We start from the raw sequence: 14,556 nt of genomic DNA on the forward strand, positions 1-14,556 counted from the left end.
CTTTCCCTCTGTGGACAAAGAGAAGGTGGTATTTGCAATGCCCTGGGGTCTTTTTCACTTTGTTACCAATACATGGGGCAGTAGATCTCCCTGCTGGCACAACTCTGTGCTGCCTTTTTCTGCTGCCCTGTTTAAACTGGGGGGCAAGAAAAGGCATCCCAGACAGGATCAGCTGTGCCTGTGGGGAGGGATTGGCTCCCCCCAGGCACACCTCTGCACTCTGAGTTACATTAATTTTGTATTTTTTGCACAGGACATATTCTGACAATTTTCATTATGACTAATATGTGTCTTTTTCTCATTTAACATATACATTTGCATGCATAACTGGTTTTAGCCTGATAGTTTATAGGCAGATGGGAACAGCATAAACTTAATCTAGATCCCTCTAAACATTTCAGAATAAAGCATTATGACTGATCCACATGATAGGACAAACTTCTGCACTTTCCCCCTGGACACATAGCTCATGACATGCAGCATTCAGTATGCTTTATGTTATATGCCATAATTATATACCACTACGTGAATGCAAAGGAGTATTCCTGAGGACCAATCATAACAATACGGACCTCATGGTGAATTTTGAGGCTGATCTTTTAAGTTAATTTACTGTAGTAAAATTTATTTAATATCTGATGCTGAACATGGCCCCAGGGTGTGGATCAAAAACCCATACAATGGGGCCATGTACAGATGAAGGGGAATTTTTTACAAACCTTTGTGAAGTCTCAGATTTGTAGAAAAATCCAAAAAGTTTTTAAAAAACTGGTAAAATGAGGTCATTCTTGAGGGGGGCAGTAAACATTTCTGTGGTGTGAAAGTACTGAAAGTGTCAAAGGAAGGAAGAGACAAAAGCAAGAAGGGAGGCATGGGACAGCAGCAGCACAGTTGGCAAGGGATAAAGACAGGCTGATGACATGGGAAGGAGAAGGGCTGCCACTGTTGTCACTGGCAGAAAAGGAAAGTTGAGAGGAGAAAGGAGCATGAGGCAGAAGGGCAGGGGAGATAGGGGCAGAAACAGTAGTGGTAGTGGAAAACAATAGCGTGTGGCAGTGGGAGGGTGAGGAAGAGAAAGATGGTGTTAAGTCGGCTACTTAACAAAGAGTCAGAGAGTGATTCAGCAAAAGATTCAGCTTTATTCAGCAACTCGTAACTCAACTCCAACAGATCAACTCGAATAGCCAGAACAGCTTTAGCATTGAAGCTGTTCTTCTTTTAAACTCTCCCGGCTAATATAGCCACGCCCTATTATACAATAACAACCAATCAGGTTGTAACAATAAAGTCCAATCACAACCGTTCCCTCTCATGGAACTGGATGGTAGGTGATTGGATGGTTCTTCCTGGGCTACCAATGGGATTGGAGGGATTAGGATCCTTGCCCAGGACGAAGCTTTACATGGTGTATAAATGTGTGAGTTTACATACATGCAGTTGAATACACTACAGATGGCATTGGAAGAAGGGAGGAGGAGGCAGGAGTGTGGGGATGGAAAGAAGTAGAAGGAAGTGGTGGCAGGAGAAAGGGGACTTGCATTGCTGAAAAGGGGAGGACATGGTAGGGTAAGGCAAAGTAACAACCAGGAGAAGGAAGTGGGGACCAACATGGAAATTTCCCCACAAATATCTCTGCAGTCCCTAGTTGTACACATATATTTCGAAACACATGGACTGATAATACTTTCATAGGTGTTACTTCTTTAGCACTCCTATCTCCCTAGGTTTTATTCATCTCCCACAGTCTTGGCATTAATCTTTGTATGCTATGCACAAAGACCCATCAACTTATTTTACCACCTTTAATAGCTCCTGCGACAGGCAGAACAGTGAAAATTACTTCTGCAGTACAGGATCCAATGAATGTCATATGTGGAAAAATCAATAACAACTAACAGCTGGGAAACAGAAAATGAGTTAAGAACTGCTAACTGACTTTGACAATTTTATTATTCATTTATTTCATTTACTATTGGTTTTGACAGTGGACAGTTGGAAGGTATGAGTGGGAGAGGTGAGTTTTCAAAAAGTTTTAACAGGAGAATGGCTTCAGCTGCCCCCCCCTTTCTTACCTCCCCCCCCAGCAATACTTTATCTATGTTCTATCCTCTCCAGCAGTCTGGAGATTCTCTTACAACTAGCTACAGGCTCCATCCCACTGTTTACCAGGCCAGCCTTCTCTCTCCTCCCTTCCACCATCTCCAACTTGTGGGATGGTTGCCTCACAGACCTCACTCGTGACCTCCTCAGAGCCCAAAAGCTCCATAGCTCACACCTTCTCAGAGTTCCACACCCAGACTTTGGCATACTGCCATATTTCTCCATCTACTCCTTCTGTCATCTGCAAATTCAGCAAGCTTTGTCCTTGGATCCCACCCAGGTGTCTCTCACTACTACCACCAGTTCATCTCCCTCTCACCCTCCATTCAGCATTTTGTTCCTTTGTGTTCATGCCAGGATGTCACACCCACACTCCTCTTCCCCTTATTTGTATCCTTCAAGGGAATCAGATGAAATTGGAACACTTTTCTTAACCATCAGAAAATAACATTAGAATTGAATTTATTATTGATTGCTTTTATTGACTGAACATTATTCACTGCCAAATAATCATAATTTGCTGATTTATATTATTCTACTTTCCTACTTCTCTCTATCCACTGGTTAGTCAAAACATTTCTCCTTGGTTTATTAGAAATATACTTTCATTTTTCCTTTCAGAAAGGGGTGTGCCAAACAAGCAGTGTATACACAGGCCATACAGTCCCTAAGATCTGGATTGGAGTACACACATGTGGACCTGCACATGTCTACCCCAGGTTCCTGGTACCAAGCTCTTCCTCAGTTGATGGAGGGAAATGGGCTTGTAGAGCTCCAGTTCCCACTTCTCAAGATTCCAAATTAAGTTCTTCTGTCTCTGAAGCCCATAGGCAAGCTAGGCCTGAGGTCTCATGTCTAGGCCTGAGGCCCACCTTTCTTCAGTCATTCACAAACTCAATTTCTCCTCTCAAGAAATCACTACAGAAGGGTGACCTTTCTGACCACCACCCCCGGGGAGTAGAAATTTTGTGTGCATGTGTGTGCCATCATATAAGAAAACATTCCACTTAGAAACAATGTCTGACCCACCGGCCTGCCTCTCCATATGGAATTCCAGGAAAACTTACACATTTTTTAAATCTGTAGATTCAAGTACAGGATCAGAGCCTCTAAGAACTGATCATTCACTGCTAAAGCAGAAGGGGTGTGCATATATATTCTGTTTCTCAGACATTATTCTGAGTCCCTATGGATATATATATCATGAGAAACAGAGCAAAGAAGGTACGATGGGCCTTTTTAGAGAGGCATTGCGCCCTGTTTTTGTCTCATGCTCCATCACTAACAACAAATCAGCTCTGGACTTTTCATCGCAGGAAATAATGCATGAAGCAGAAAGAATACAAGGAGAATTTCAAAAGCAGTTGCTTCGATACATTAACTCCAAAGGCCTAGGATAACATAAAGCAAAGCTATTTTGAATTCTAAACTAAAAAACAGCTACAAGAATGGTGTGTGTTAGTCTGTGTGTGTATCCATTAACAACTTCCCATATTGACAAAGGGATATTTGAAAGGTTAAGTTTACTGAACTGTCTGTGACTTAATTACAGCACACCCAGTTTCCTGAAACATACAAGATAATATCAACATAAGAGACTGTATAAAACACTGAGTAGCAAGATTACCACGAGGTATTTATGGATCAATGAGTGCTCATAAATGCTTACTTTTTTATTCTTCTTACTACAAATGGTACTATGAACAAGCTCTTTAGGCTATGCAAGTACATGGTAATGAATTTATTTTTATTTTAGGAGATTTGTATCTCACCTTTCTTTTGTCATGAAACTGCTATCTTACAACACTACTCCCCCCCGCCCACACCAGTTCAGTACAGCTGCATCAAAAGTATGAAAGTGAGAATGTTTTAATTCTGACACCTTAGCCTCCCGTCTGTGAGAGGACGATATTGAGGAATTTCACAATTACCCTTTTTAAGTCAGTTTTAAGCCATTTTTGATCCCTCGTGGAGTAAACCGGTATAGGGCTGCCATTTCACACATGGCTTTCCCCTACGAGGTGATTTACAAGTAAAACGGTTCAGCCCCGTTTCCTGAATGGGACAGAAGTGTTTGTGTGTGAAAGCACAAATATATTCCAGTAGGGAACCGGTTCTAAAACAGTTCTGTCCGAAATGTCGGACCAGAAACCGTTTGGGAACTGTTCCTGAACCGGAATATATCACCTGTCTGAAATTCCTCATTGTGATGGTTCAAAAGAGAGGCAAACCAGAACAGTGCCTAAGAATACAGTAACTTTTTAAAAATCACTTTCCTAGTGGACTGCTCAGTTGACCAGGCCCTTTTCATGTAGAGGAGGAAACAGTGATTAGGAACAACCTAAATCTCAAATATAAAACCTGGCCACATTTAGTGATGTTGGCAGTTTTCAGAACTGGGATGGGAGAGGGTGTGAGTGGAATACAAAGTCCCCCAGGCAGGAAATTGACACTGCAGTGTGAGCCTGGCACAAACCAAACTTGGTCTTTCACTGTTCAGATCATAATTTATTTACAGGACTTTCAAACATTGAAAAAAATGTTCTGCACATGAGTGTTCTCACACTACTTCTCCCATTCCTATTGTTTACTGTTCAGAAGTTACAGTGATCACATGAACAATCCATGTAAAGTGTATACATGATTTTTTTTTTATACATACATTGAATAATTCTCATGTTACATTCAAAGTGCGTACAGCCAAATATGTGATTTTGAGCCCCACATTGATGCAGGTACTGATCACCAGCTTCATTTGTAAAATGAATGCACCTTGGCTCTTTCTAGCAAACAGATGTACGCATGTACAGGCAGGATGTATTTGAGTTTACTGTAACATGTGAACAGGGCTTTTGTTACATGTTTAAACATCTGTTTGTTTGTTTTTAAAGAGCAATCCTGCTGGGAAGATGTACAGCTTGTGGGCTGGCATGCTGAATGTCATCATTGCACAGATGCAAACGACTCAATACACTTCTTGTTTTGAACTAATTATTCAGCCAGTCCTACGAGTTGTTCAGTCTTATGGAGGAAAGGACACTGTGAATAAGACAAGTTCAAATGCAAATGGCAATTACTTTTTTGGGGGGGGTTGCAAAAACCACTTGAATTTAGGCCTGCCTTTTAACAAGTTTTGGTGCTGCTTGGCAATGCAGTGGGGTGGGGAAACAAGAAGCTGGATATATTCAGTGGAAGCAGGAAATGCCTTGAAATGATGTCCTTAATTGGTCCAGATGCTCCTGAATATTCTCAGGGTATCATTCTTACCAGCATGTGTCAGATTTCTAATATCTTATCAGACCAATTCATTGACTCGGGAAGCACAGTGAGCTACAGTGTATGTACCCCAGCAAGAAATGATGGTCTTGAGCAGAGATCCCCAACATGGAGCCCATGTGAACCATGGTGCTTCTGGCACCCACCAAAAGTTTTAAGAAAGTGGGCAGGGGTAGGTGGGCCTGTTGCCCAGAACAGTTTCTGATTCCGTTGGCTATGTAGATTTTTTTTAAAAATGTTGTGGTGGCAGCAGCCACCACATCACAAAAGACACAATATATTCATTTCAAAAGACACCACATCACAATATATTCATTTCAAAAGACAGCAGAGCTTCTGTCTGAAATGTTGAAGCATTACTTTTAGACTTATGCATTTGCTCACTTCCTAACATGGCTTCACCTCCTGTGGTAGCCATGTTGGGGTTGCACCCACCAACCTGTACCAGAACTCCAATGGTGCCTGCAGGCTGTAAAAGGTTGGGGATCCCTGCTGTTGAGCATACTCAGGAGAGTCCAGCCTCTAGTGCTCCCTTGCCACTTTGCAAGGATAAGTTGTCTTGGAAAGTTGAGAAGGGGAGACTTCCAGTGGAGATGTAATGGCAGGCTGATGTCTTCATGGTGAGTGAAGGCACGATGCAGCTAATTACTGACTAGGAGGGCTCTCCGGTCAACAAAATCCCCCTAGATATAAAGGGAATCAAAGAGATAAACCACACATACCACTTTAAATTGCTCCTTGGGTGTTTTCTGCAGAAGGGGAGGCTTTGCAGACACCTCCCAAGTCAGAGCAATCTGAGGTCTTAGAATTTACAACTTTTTGCTCCCAGCTAGGTTTGAACCCTGACAAGGATTAAAGCCTGGCCGCCTCTACTTCCTAAGATATATGGATATAGTTATCTACAGCTAAAGAGAGGTTTTTTGAAGACAAAAGAGATAACCCCTGCCAAGGTAACTTCTCCCTTGGGATTATAAAAATATTTAAAGAACTTTTTGAAATAATAACTTTGGCAAAAAGATCAACAAAGAAATTAGAAAAGTTAAATGGATGAGGGATTATCTTTTCCATTAGTAATTTTTTATTTTATTCTTGATGAAAGTGTGCATACTTGAAAGTTTTTGGTTGTGAAAATGAACTTGCCATGAGACTGTTCCTATATTTACTTTAGAGGATTATTTGTTATTGGACAATTATACATAACAGAAGATAAGACTCTGAGTCTTTCTGGGATTGTCTGACCTTGGTTGCCATGGTGAAGATATATACTGCTGATGGCTAAAAGTGAAAGTAATTTACTTGAAAGCATTCTGGACTAATTGTATTGGTTTTATGTTTATCTTTGTTGCATGGTGAAAGGACACAAACTACTAACAACTAAAAGTGAAAGTATCTGACTTGAAAACATTTTTAAAATTATCTCTACTCACCTGTTCCTTTTGACTGTATACTATAATGAGTACCAGGAAGAACCCTGACAAAAAAAAGTTCATCAGACCAACCTGTCTCATCAGATACGATACAGAAATTATTTGAACAAATGGGAAGCAAAGTAGAGAGCAAAATGGACAATCTTGAAAACAAGACAGGCTTTTGAGAGAAGAATGGATGAGAATATTGGAAAATTTAAACCAGAAATCAAAGATGAAATGAAAAAGCTTTAAGGAACAATATGTCATATTACAGAAGAAGTTAAGCAAGTCAATGATAAGGTGGTGGCTAAGGTAGAAAATAAAACAGAACAGCCTGACAAAGAACTCATGAGACATTTAGATTTTTTATCACTTGTGGATCTGAGAGAGAGAAAAATACTGTCTAAGGCTTAGCGGTATTCAAGAAGAAATTGATGAGGATATCAGAGAGAGGTTCATATTACTTTTGGCAATTTTTTTACAAAAGGAAGGGGAAGATATGGAATTAGAAACTGACAAACTGTACAAAATTAACTCTAGCTTTGCTAAAACAAGAAGAGTCCTAAGGGACATACTAATTCATTTTATGACAGAAAAGACCAGAGATCAAGTACGCCAATGGCATTTTACTGAAGGGTTAAAAATGGACAATACAGATGTAATTGTTTTGAAAGAAATCCCACCCATATTACAATGCAAGAGAAAAAAATATTAATTTTTGATGCAGAAGCTAAGGCAGAAAAAATTGTTTCTTGATGGGACACTCTGGATGGTGTAGTTACTACTTTTAAGCAACAAAGGTCCAAGTTGAACACAGTTCAAAAAGCGAAAGACTTTTTAGGAAGAGTCAAATCAGACTTTGAAGAAACACAGACAGCCCAACAGAAGAATGGGAACAGGGTATGACCAAAAGAGTACTACAGGGTACTACTTATTACATTTCTTTTAAAATTTCTGACCAAATATGTATTACAAATGTTTTTCTTGGAATATTAATGGACTAAATGCCCCACACAAGAGAAATAAGATATTTCATCATTTGGAAAAATAAAAACAAGATGTTATTTGTCTACAAGAGACTCATATAAGAAAAAAAGAAAAAAAATGATTCATAAAGCCCTGGGTGAAGAATTCATATCGGCAAACACTAAAAAGAAAAATGATTCATAAAGCCCTGGGTGAAGAATTCATATCGGCAAACACTAAAAAGAAAAATGGGGTGGCATTGTATATTAAACCTCATCTAAAACCAGAATTGATTTTAAGTGATGATCATGGTAGATTTATGACTGTTGAAATTAATCTCCAGGGGCAAACAACTATCGTGGTGGGAGTATGTGCTCTTAATGAAAATAAAATGGTGTTTTATTTTTTAAAAAATGATAGACACTTTGGTCAATCTATCATGTGAAATTGGGAGATTGGAATGGTGTTATCTCCCCACAAATAGAAAAGACAGCTGAGAAAAATATTAAAATTTCACAAGGCTAATTGCCAAAAACTATTTTGATTTGATGTAAAATTTAGAATTGGTTGATTTATGGAGACAGATAAACAAAAACTCTAGTGAATACACTTTACTTTTCAGAAAGGCATAGATCTTTTTCAAGGATCAATATGATTTTGATGTCAAAAGATACAGCCACTTCAACCTCTGAAGCAGAGATTCTACCAAAATTGTTTTCAGATCATAACCATGTGTCTATGGTATATAAAAGGAAGCCTAGTACATTTACAGAGCAATCGGGGGCGGGGGGGCTGAATGCACTCAGAGAGCCAACTGACCTCGGCATTGGCATATGTCCAAGATATGCCCAGTTACAATAGTGCAGGCCCCCTGAGGTGCTCCGTTGCTCGCAGGCGCTGGAGCCAGGCCACAGCAGCTGCCCATCGGTGCAACTGAGGCATAGGCCCCTGTGCCAGCATGGTTGAGTGTGAGTTTGAGGGCATGGCCAGAGTTAGTCAGCTCCCTGAGCCCTTTCAGCCTGGGAATGCCCCTTTCCACAGGTGGAAAGTTATGCCAACAAAAAATATGGCCCATAGGTGCCCATTGAACTTAAAAATCAAGTCGTCCCCTATTGCTGCGGCCTTGCCCATTAGGCTCAGAGGAGCTCAGGATTGTTTATGCACAGAAATGGAAATGTCCAATAATACCTACAGTGGAAGAATGATTGGAGAAGATGTTGGACTTTGCAACTATGGCTAAACTTACAGTATTGGTTATGGAAAAGACAATTTTTTTGTTTATTAGGGATTGAAAACCCCTCATTGACTTTTTGCATGAAAAAGATAAGAATGACTTGATGGTTCTTCTGAATAAGAAACTTGTTTAAGGCAATTTGGCTAACAAGATAACAAAACCATAAGATAACATTAAATAACAAATAATAACAGAAGTGGCAACCATGTCATATAGGGTTCTTAATTCCCTATTCCACTGCAGTCATCCCAGTGTGTGGTCTCTATCTGATGGACTGTATGGACTGATGGACTGCAAAGGGACCTGGCTTGCCACTACCTAACACTGGCTAATTCACAGGCAGGTCGCCTAGAGGTGAAAAAGAGGAAATGTGATGCACTACATGACATGGTTGCCACGTCTGTGAAGCAATATGAGCAGGTGGAAAATAAACTTAATTACTTAAGGAGATTGGCTAATTTGCAATGAAGAATTATATCTGAGTTGTTATTATTGCTGTTATTAAATTATTTTTATTATTGATATTACTAGGAATAAGGCCCATTGTGGAAATAAATACAACAAGTTTTAGAAAAAGTGCCCCAGCCTTGGGCACTCAGCATCAATTTGCTGTGGCAACCTCAGCAGGGTATAATGACAAAGAGTCCTGGGTATAATGGCATTTTCTTCAGAGGAACGGAACTCTGCTACATCACCTGGACATTGGCAACAATGGCTCCCCAGGAGGAAATGGCTGGTTTGGAGGATGGAGTCTATGGCATTGTACCTGTATGAGGTCCCACCCCTCCTCAAACCCCACTCTCTCCAGGCTCCACTCCTCAAATCTCCAGGAATTTCCCAACCTGGAGGTGGCAACCCTATCTTCTTCCCAGCCAACCATCAACCTACCTTTATCTGTGCCTCTGATTTCAGCTTTCCATCTTCTCCCCCCTCCCTCCTGGACAGCAGTTGTAATTTTGAGTGATCTCCAGCCCCCACCTGGAGATTGGAAACAATGGTTCCCCAGGAAGAAATGGCTGGTTTGGAGGGTGGAGTTTATGGCATTGTACCTGTCTGAGGCCCCCTCGTGGATCACTGCCTTGTCGTGGCGAGGGGGCTTGCGCAGTTCAATGAAGCTGTGGGCTATGCCGTGAAGGGCCACCCAAGACGGACAGGCCACAGCAGAGAACTCAGACCAAGCGTGATCCACCTGGAGAAGGAAATGGCAACCCACTCCAGTATTTTTGCCAAGAAAACCCCATGGACAGTATCAAAAGGCTAAAAGATATGACGACGGAAGATGAGCCCCTCAGGTCGGAAGGTGTCCAATACGCTACTGAGGAAGAGCAGAGGGCAAGTACAAGTAACCCCAGAAAGAGTGAAGCAGCTGGGCCAAAGCCAAAAGGACGCTCAGTTGTGGATGTGTCTGATGGTGAAAGGAAAGTCCGATGCTGCAAAGAACAATACTACATAGGAACCTGGAATGTAAGATCTATGAATCAAGGTAAGCTTGACGTGGTCAAAAATGAGATGGCAAGACTGAAGATCGATATCCTAGGAATCAGTGAACTAAAGTGGACAGGAATGGGCGAATTTAACTCAGAAGACCATTATATCTACTACTGTGGCCAGGAATCTCGTAGAAAAAATGGTGTGGCCTTTATAGTCAACAAGAGAGTGCAAAAGGCAGTACTGGGATACAATCTCAAAAATGACAGAATGATTTCTAAGCAGGAATTTCCCAACATGGAGCTGGCAACCCTAGTCAGGACTGGCCCCAATGATTTCCTCACAAAGGTGTGGAAAGGGTTTCGTTCCTTTGTCTGTTTACTGACAGAACCAAGCTTAGTTGCCTACTAACAGCCACTGAAGGAAAAGTTAGTCCCTCAGAGGAGCCAAGCAGGCAAAATGTCTTCCTCAGGAGAGAGAGCGTATTCTGACAAGGAACAGTGGCTGGAGTGGGTGGGGAAGAGGAGCAAACCCAGCACCCGGCCAATGGCACGCAAGCACTCCTGTGAGCATTTATGACCTTGGGGATTTTTCTGTGGGATTTTTTCCTGTGGGCTTTTTTCAGAGAACCCATGATTCTAGCCCCAGATAGGCCTCACAATATATATATGACACCATGCTGAGTTCCACTTCAGAGCCCCTGAATGGCTTGCAGAATCCACTCCAGATTCTGTATCTCACTCTGAAGTTTGGAACACTGGAAACATTTAATCTAGGATCTACCAACACATTCAAAGTAGAACCCAGCTGTTTTGTCTATCATTCTTATTAAGATCTTTAGGTTACCAAACTTTGAAGTTAGACGGAATGATTCCTCAAAGAGGAACATTTTTCTCTGAGTGAGCACTTTTGCAAAAATATGGTATTAAAGATGGAAAAAAGAGATTTTAAAAAATCACACTTTTGAACTGCTAAATAAGAAATTACTAGTGACAGGAGGAATGAGAAGGTGAATGAAGCATGGAATTGTATGCACAGGCAGAGCTGCGAAAGAACATCATCAGTTTGTCAAGACACCTTTGCACAATATTAGTAACAGATGGCAATCGATTTAAAGAGATCTTTTAGTCTATTCCTCTGGTGACATTCTGGAGATGAACACAAACACTTGCTCCCAGCAAAACACATGTAAAGCAAATTATGCTCTCAGGATGCTTATAATGATACACATTTATTTGCTGAAGAAAACACCCAAGTGCCTATTTCAGCCATGCCATTCTTGAATATAAAACTGTACCTCAAATAACCTCACACCAGTATGTAACTCCAGTGTTTTATCTATCAGGACTATTGTATCTGATGATGAAAGAAACTCCAAATTTGCCAATTATAAATCACCTCAGGATATTAATGGAGTATTCTGCTTTACACATAAGGCACTTGAGATAAACTTTAACCAGTAAGATTTAGTATTAATGGCTTTTTCATAGGAAAACTGATATTTCAATAGGCTATTTCTAATTGCAAATAAAATGCTACAGCTGGAAAAATATACACATCAGAATTCACAAAATTCCCATGAAAACAAGAGAGGAAGTCTTCTTCTAACTAGAAAGTGAATGTGGAAAAGACATCAGACATTGTCACAATCTGAAATGAAGCCCGATATCTTTACCATGGGATTAATGTGGAAAAACAGTGACCTAATGGGTAAAAAATAACATCTATAAGAGCAGTTTGGCTTTTTTTAATTTTAGTTCTTCAGAATGTTGTATTTCAGAAGTGAGAAAATTCAGTCAAAGCTGAGGCAATAAGATAAAATGCAAATATTTTTTCCAGAGCCTAATCTTGCTGTGGAGGGTGCTAAGGCTGTGATGCTGGCTGACATTTGCACCCAGACACACCCCTTGTTAATTGGCTCACAACTGATCAAGTACATGTTGCATAATATATAATTTTTATCAGACTCTAGTGTGTGAATGTTGTTTTTAGACAATTACCAAGCCCTGCACACTTGGATTCTGTGCAGGTTCACAAATTCTTGGAAAAATCACACCAGAGACAAAACTGACCCAAACTGGTATTCACAGTTTTACAACAACAAAAAACACCTTACCTTCCAGTGGGCCAAAGTTTGCCAAATGTGGGGTCCTTGGGTCTGATCAACAAAAGGGAAAGCAGAGAGAGGAATGCCACTTTTCTGACTGATAGGAGGATAACTGGGAAAGCTCACCATAAAGTCCTCAGCCCCAAGCATGCATGTTTTCCACTGCAGCTTCAGATAATAAGAACTTCTTCTTTGCCTCTTTGGTTGTTTCAGTGCTACTGGTACATAAGCAAAATGCAGTTGATCCACTTTGAAGAAAATTGCCTGGAGAAGCTGAGTGAGAGCACCTTCTCTTCAATATAGAGAAGTCATGAGGAAAAGAAACTATGGCCCCGGACACACGGAAGGTTTTGGCCCGGGAGAGGGACGGATCGGGGGTGCAGGAAATGGGTGCGATCTCACCACAACATCTGGGAAGCGTGCGCACCCGTCCCCGATCCAGCCCCTCAGGCCGAAAACCCGCAGTAAAAAAGAACCACCCCCAGAGGAGGACTTACCGGGAACGCCGCATCAAGCACGGCAGTGGGATCGCTGACGCACCCGTCGTCCAGAGCAATCCAGGCTCCCGGCCGAATTGCGCATGCGCACACATGAGCAGTTCGGCTGCCTCGCTCCCCTTTCAGTGGCTTCCCCCCAGCATCTAATTGTGCCGGGGACTCAACATGGTCTAGAAAAAGACTGTTCTATGTCCCCCCCCCGCCGCATGTCTCTTTTGATGCGGCTTTTAAAAGTCGCACTTTGCTCGTGCTTTTTCCCCCCGTGTGGCAGGGGCCTATGATGTAATTAGGGGTTTGGAATACCTTCCCTATTAGGAAGGCTGAAGAGCCTGGGACTTTTCAGTTTAGAAAAGAGAAGACTAAAGGTAGGACATGATAGAGGTTTATAAAATTATAGGAATAAGGCCTGTTGTGGAAATAAATACAATGAGCTCTAAAAAGAGGCTCTGAGTGGGTGCCCCGGCCTTGGGCATTCAGCATCAGTTTGCTATGGAGACCTCAGCAGAGTATAATGACACAGAGTCCACCATTTTCTCCAGGGGAAGTGATCTCTTCCACCTGAAGAGCAGTTGTAATTCTGAGTGATCTCCACCCTTCAACTGGAGAATGGCAACAATGGTTCCTCAGGAGGAAATGTCTGGTTTAAAGGGTGGAGTCTATGACATTGTACCTGTCTGAGGTCCTACCCCTCCTCAAACCCCATCCTCTCTAGGCTCCACCCCTCAAATCTCCAGGAATTTCCTTACCTGGAAGTGGCAACCCTATCTCCTTCCCAGCAAATCATCAACCTACCTTTATCTGCCCCTCTGATCAGCTTTCCATCTTTCCCCCCTCCCTGCAGCATGTGCCTAAGTAGAGGACAGTCTTTCTCCACAGTGGGGACCAAAGCAGCTCATATAATTCTCCTCTCTCCCTTTTGATCTGCACAACAACCCTGTGAGGTAGGTTAGGCTGAAAGTCTGTGACCGGTCCAAAATCACCAACTCAGCTTCCACATCAAGAACCTGGGTCTAGCAGACCCTGCTCTGAACTGCTAACTGCTACGCCATGGCTGTGGTAATTCCTGGTATCACAACTGACCTCCAGACAACAGATCTCCCTCTCCCCCTGGAGAAAATAACTGCTTTGCAGGGTGGACTCTATGGCATTCCATTTAGCTGATGCCTCTTCCCTCCCCAAATCTGGCTTCTATAGACTCCACCACAAAATCTCCAGGAATTTCCCAACTTGGAGCTGGCAAACCTAGTCAGGACTGGCCCCAATGAGTTCCCCACAGAGGCCAAAGTAGGCCTGGAAACGGCCTCCTCCCCCACCTTTTTACTGACAGAACGAAGCTTGGTTGCCTAGCAACAGCCCCTGAGGGGAAAGTGAGCTGAACTGCAGGAGGAGAAGAGAACAGTTTGATGGCTGCTGGCCCACCTCAGTAGCAAGCCAGCCATGGAGAAGCCAAGCAGTATAACTGTCTTCGTCAGGAGAGACAGCCATTTTGGCAGTTTATTCAGACAGGGAAGTTGTCAAGCTGGCAGTGGGCAGGGGAGA

This window comes from Gekko japonicus, unplaced genomic scaffold (genome assembly GCF_001447785.1).
Source record: "Gekko japonicus isolate JY-2015 unplaced genomic scaffold, Gekko_japonicus_V1.1 scaffold311, whole genome shotgun sequence".
NCBI classification, from domain to species: domain Eukaryota; kingdom Metazoa; phylum Chordata; class Lepidosauria; order Squamata; family Gekkonidae; genus Gekko; species Gekko japonicus.